The sequence below is a fragment of the Erpetoichthys calabaricus genome, chromosome 8 (genome assembly GCF_900747795.2).
Source record: "Erpetoichthys calabaricus chromosome 8, fErpCal1.3, whole genome shotgun sequence".
Taxonomy (NCBI): domain Eukaryota; kingdom Metazoa; phylum Chordata; class Cladistia; order Polypteriformes; family Polypteridae; genus Erpetoichthys; species Erpetoichthys calabaricus.
The window spans coordinates 172,601,836-172,607,992 of NC_041401.2; positions in this window are offsets into that span (position 1 = coordinate 172,601,836).

Below are 6,157 nucleotides of genomic sequence, written 5' to 3' on the forward strand. Positions count from 1 at the left end.
GTATTGAGATTTTTTGTGTAGAAATCATAGTGGTGTGTTTTAGTGTATTTTCATGTCAAGAAATGCACACCATGTCGTATTTTTATAAAGCATACTGCACTCCACTGCGGTGATGTGAACAAGAGACATGAATAGACTTCATTGGTGTAGTCCAGATTATATGCTCTACACAGCTGCAGAAAAGAACACAGGGGTTTGGGGAGTAGCAGTACTTGTTCAGTTAAAAAACTTTAAAATCCTAAAAAAAACTCTTTAGTGAGCTTCACGTTTTGCATTTGGAAAATTGCCTTCAAAACAAATTACACTGTTAAGTGTATCAAAACTTGTCTGTTTTACTCATCTTCACTAGTTACAGAAAAATCACAACATTTTCTTCCAAAGAAATCTGAAGACAATTTTGTTCATGAAAACACTTCCTCCAAATATAAAATAAGAAGAATCTAATAAAAAGGTAAATTTTTCATTTTCATTGATTGGACATTTGAGATAATTCAGATTCTGTTATTAGTTTTGTGGTTCACTGTGAGTACATATAACAGAATTTCTCTCACCTTGCCCAGAAATCCAAACCTGCTTTCTGATTTACTTCTTTAGGGTTGTTCCCAGAGTTCCAGTGCAGAAGCCACACTCTGGTCTCCTAGCTTCTACCCCTTCTTAAACATTGAAGGCCTTCGGAAAGTCCTGTTGTCATCTATTGGCCAGCAGCACCTCTCCTCTAATTTGTTGGCAAACAAACAATTACAAGAACCTTTACAAAACAACCAAGAATACCCTACAACAGGGGTGGGCAAAGTCAGTCCTGGAGGGCCACAGTGGCTGCAGGTTTTTGCTCCAACCCAGTTGCTTAATTAGAAAACAATCCTTGCCAATAATTAAATTTCCTGGCATGTTAGTGCTTTAACTCTGCCATGGCAGGCCATTCTCATATCCTAGATTTTTTTTTCCTTTCTAAGGATATCATCCAAATGATTTGAAGTCTAAAATGGACTCAATCTTTCACTTTTTTCTCTTCACTTTCCTTCCAAGTATTTAATTATACCAAATAGTGCATGATAAATACACAGGTGTAAATGGTAACAAGCTAAAAGGAGAAATGCTGGTTTCTTTTGTCATTTGCATCTTATTGCTAATAAGGAGCCATTAAAAACTAAGAAAACAGCTGTTTAAGACAAAAATAAGCAATAAGGGTTCAAAATCTTAACGACCGAGACAACTAAAATGAAGCAGAAGTGTTACTTGAGCAATAAGTGCTTCTTATTAAGCAACTGGGTTGGAACAAAAACCTGCAGCCACTCCAGGAATGACTTTGCCCACCTCTGCCCTACAAAACTGAATTGTCACATCGTAAATTACAACAGAAAGTGAAACACAAAACGAATGTGCAGTAGCATTTAATGACGAGATCCACATGAAAAGACCCCGGCACAGTGGGCACAGACAAGGTGAAAGTAAGGATACACAGTTAACATCCCAGTTTCATTAATGTCAATATTAGACAGGCAGCCAGTGTAGTGATAAGGGCAGGGAGGTCCGTCTGCATCCCAATTCTGGCCGCCGCATTTTAAAGCTTTTAGAATCTGTCGAGAGTCGTGACCTTTTAGTAAGTTGTTGATGCTCATTTTAGAACACTTATTACCTGTCAATACACATTTTAAAATATGAACTTTTAATTTCTTGCATATTTGTTTTGCAATTTGGGAACACTTAATTAGGACTTTTTGTAACTTTTCTTTATTTATTTTGAGTTGCTATAAACTCTTCAATAAACATTTTGACCTTTGTATGACCTGTCAATGTTCATTTTGAAGTTTTTGCCATCAATATGGAATCTGTTGCAACATGTCTTATCCCTATCTCTTACAGCTTGTTCATACTTATTTTGAATATATTTGTAACTTTTTAAATTTTTACATCTTGCCAATACTCATTTTAAGCTTTTAGTAACTTGGCTATACTCATTGCTTTTAAAGTTCAAAGTGCAATCAAAGTTCCAAAATAGATCAAAAAGGTCTTTATAGGGAGATATAAATCGTAAAACTCTGGCTTGTTGAGACAATCCAAGCATGAATCTTTATAAAAAGAGAACTTATTGAAACAAATCAAAGAGAAGAATAAAAAATTGCAAAATAGCAAACAAGCATTTACCTAAAAGGCAATCTGAGGTGAACAATTCTCGATACATTATTCAAAGAGCAGAATCCAAAAACACAAACGAGAAAGAATCCAGTAACCAGAAAAGACAAATGAAAAGCAGCACTCATTATGGATTCCTAACAGTCTTGATGATCTATTGCTGGGTCCGTCTCTCTGACCTCAATATCGATGTGGAGCGAAGGCCTGTGAGCAGTCAGGTGTAGGTGGCTCTGCCCCCTTAGGGCTTCACCCACAAAGTACAAGAAATAGACAAACATTCAAAAACATAAGGCAGAAATAATAAATGACAAAGAATCCTAAACAGAAATTCTATAAAAAAGATAAAAAAACAATCATTCAGAATCAACAAAACATCATAATGGTGTCATGGTAAAATTTAAACAATAAATAGAATAATTTCAATAAGAAAATTGTATTCAGATACTCGTCCTGCGGTGGGTTGGCACCCTGCCCGGGATTGGTTCTTGCCTTGTGCCCTGTGTTGGCTGGGATTGGCTCCAGCAGACCCCTGTGACCCTGTGTTCGGATTCAGCGGGTTGGAGAATGGATGGATGGATATTCAGATACTCCAAGACAACCTAGAGGATCACAACATCAGAATCAGAATGTGTACTAATGTGAACTAGGAATTTGCCTTGATAGTATTTGTGCAACATACAAGGATAAAAGATAAATATGAGCAGATAAAATATAAAATGATAAAAAAATGATGCAGCATACAAGTGAAATGCAAAAAATAAAGAGATAAAGTAGGATTTAATATGTCCAGGTAGTCCATTGTGCAGGTATACATGGATACGCAATCGGAAGGTTGCCGGTTCGAATCCCGTAAATGCCAATAGGGACTCTGCTCTGTTGGGCCCTTGAGCAAGGCCCTTAACCTGCAATTGCTGAGCGCTTTGAGTAGTGAGAAAAGCGCTATATAAATGCAAAGAATTGTTATTATTATATGCTCAGACCTGATCAGTCAGAATAACTGCGCTGTTTAGGTGACGTGTTGTTTTAGCTTTCCCTGTATGAGGACGTTTGCCGGAGGGAAGTCTTTTAACAGGTGATGCTCTGGGTGAGTCGGATCAGCAGTGATCTTTGCAGCCCTCTTCCTTACCCTGGACTCATATAGGACTTCAATGTCAGGTAAGTTACAACCTATGTTCCTTTCACAGGCTATGATGAGGCACTGCAGATTGGCTGTAGCCTGAACAGAGGCAGCACCAAACCAGACAGTTATAGATGAGGTCAGAATGGACTTGATGATGGCTGTGTAGAATTTGACCATTATTGCTTGAGGGAGATTGAATTTCCTCAGCTGACACAAAAGGAACAGCCTCTGATGTGTTTATACTTAAGGTTTTGTGACATGACTATTGCATTCATTACAGAATACTTCTTAAATAATTAGTGCTAATTAAAACAAGTTACAAATGGAACCTTTGGCTTCCCTTCTCCACCACAATTCTTGCTCTTGCATTTTTGTACCTGACAAAAACAATATTTTGACTTCTCCTGGTGTTCAGACTCAAAGCTCCTTCCTGACTTCACCTCTCCCTTCTCCAATTAGTGTTTTTCATCTCCTGATCACTTAATCATACCTTTTCCTGGAGGCAATTCTCCTATGATCATAACACAGAGCAAAAGGGGGGCTAAGGGCCCAGGTGAAAGGGCCCCAAGAAGAGGATTCAGGAGCACTGAGTGTGAGACTATGGCTGCAATGAGAGGGTTCATTTGAGATAATTCAGATAATTATGGAGAACATTCAGGCTCACAGTGTAAAAAAACAATACAGTGTACATTTTAGGCTCTCATTTTTAGAGGTCTAACTGAGAAGATTCATACACCTCATCATAAGAGACCAAGCTTCCGGATAGAGAGTTCATAGTGTACCGATCTCTGAACAATGCGATTATATGAAAAATATAATAATCAAGACAACACCACTTCCCAACTGACCTCAGACAGTACAGGCCATATCACACACAGTGCAAGTACAAAAAAGTTAGGTCTCTATATTTGAATTGAAGGAATCAAAACTAAATAACACACAGTATAACAAAGCAATGCCCTCCCCAATACCTAACACATTGCAACCCTCCAGATGTCCTTGGGTGCTACCAAAGGGTGCAGCCGGCAGAGAACAACACTGGTCGTCATGTGACCCGGAAGTGCTCCTGACATGCAGCGTTGTGACCCCAGAAGAATTCCTGACTCTTACTTGAAAAGGTGTCCACTGCCTCAAATCAGGGAAGTCGTTTATTAACCTAATATTAACATAATTTTGTGGTATTTATGGCAGTGTGCACTGTAAAAGGGGGTTGGTGAACATAACAAATTGATTATTTTAAACCCTTACTTGTGTTGGGTGATATTGTGTCTGAGATATGGGGCTCAGTAGCACCTTCTTCTGGTTACAACATATACAAAGATCACAAAAGTACACACAATCAAACACAATCCATCCTTAGTGAAATGATGGAAATTGATTAGAAAGAAGTCCAGAGATAGCCAAAATTATCGAAAAAACACCAGTATGGAATAGCAGAGAAGTCCATGCAGATGGATGGCATTTGTCCAGATAATATAGAACTGAAAAACAGTTCACCCTAGTAGGCTTTACTTGGGCTTACAAATTTCTTCCAAGTGATCAGCAGTTCCAGAGGACTTTGCTTTAGCTGTAATAAGGTGTGCTGTATTTTATCCCTTTCTATATCTGCTTACAACTCAAACTCTTCTTTTCCATAATGTCGTGATCTGTGTGTTGTTTTTATTGTAGTTGTTTATTATTTTTTGCAGCCATTTCCTTGGCCTTTAAAAATAATGGAGGTATCGTTTTTGTTTGGTAGGGCTTGGGGTGTTTAAAGATCAAGGAATTTAATGGCCTGGTCTGTTTTTTTGATTTAGGACATTTTTGAAGATGTTAATTTTGAAATTCATCTTCCCAAGGTGGCACTTTGTTGTGCCACAATGGTTTGTTGTATGCAATACAAGGTTGCCAGGTTGATGCTCAGGAAGATATCCAAGAGTGTGTGACGCATGATGTAATTACCGTGACGGTGTAAAAATCAGCATCATACATACCATTACTGTCCAAGTTTATGACTAATTCAAAACTTTAAACTCTAGCGTCATTGTTTCAAAGATGTCTCCGGCTACACAGTTATCTGAATGTATCGAACTTTGTTTATCCCAAGGAAGAAATTGAATGCCCAGTGGGGGCTGGGTGGCCGTTTGGATGTAGGACCTCTGAAGATTTTGTTTTTTTTTCTCCAGCTTATCTAGATTTTATTTTACTTTTTCTGTCCTCCTGGCCATCTGAACTTACCATCAGACGCATCTTTAGATGCTTACAATTTGATATTATATGTAAGGATTCTATCCATCCATCCATTTTCCAACCCGCTGAATCCGAACACAGGGTCACGGGGGTCTGCTGGAGCCAATCCCAGCCAACACAGGGGACAAGGCAGGGAACCAATCCCGGGCAGGGTGCCAACCCACCGCAGTGTAAGGATTCTACTTTTCTGTTAATTATATATCTACTAGGGGGCTTACCCTCTGCTCACTTCGCTCGCCAAACCCCCTGACCTGTGCTACGTGCCAGCCACTTTGCGTCTCTCATGTTGTGATGAGGGGGGCTGAACGCACCCCAAGGAGATGCAGTCGCTCCCCCGAAACTCCCTCTTAAACGGTGATACAATGGGAAGCATGCAGTTTTTTTTACCTCCTCTTTGCTCGATCTGCTGCTGCCATGCCATGTGATCTGCATGTCACGTGACGTTTCTAACATTTAAAAGCCTGTACAGCAGCTGTCCTACTCTTTTTCTTTTATTTCCGGTCCTGGACGTGGTTAAATCTCTTGGTATAAAGTCTCGTCTCGCAGGACGGGAGTTCTTGATATTTTAGATTATAATTTAAAAACGGAATAAGAATCTTAAAATTTAACAACATTGCATTAAAGTTCGATAAAATCTGAAAAACATATATATGTAGGTTTTAAAATAAGCACGAT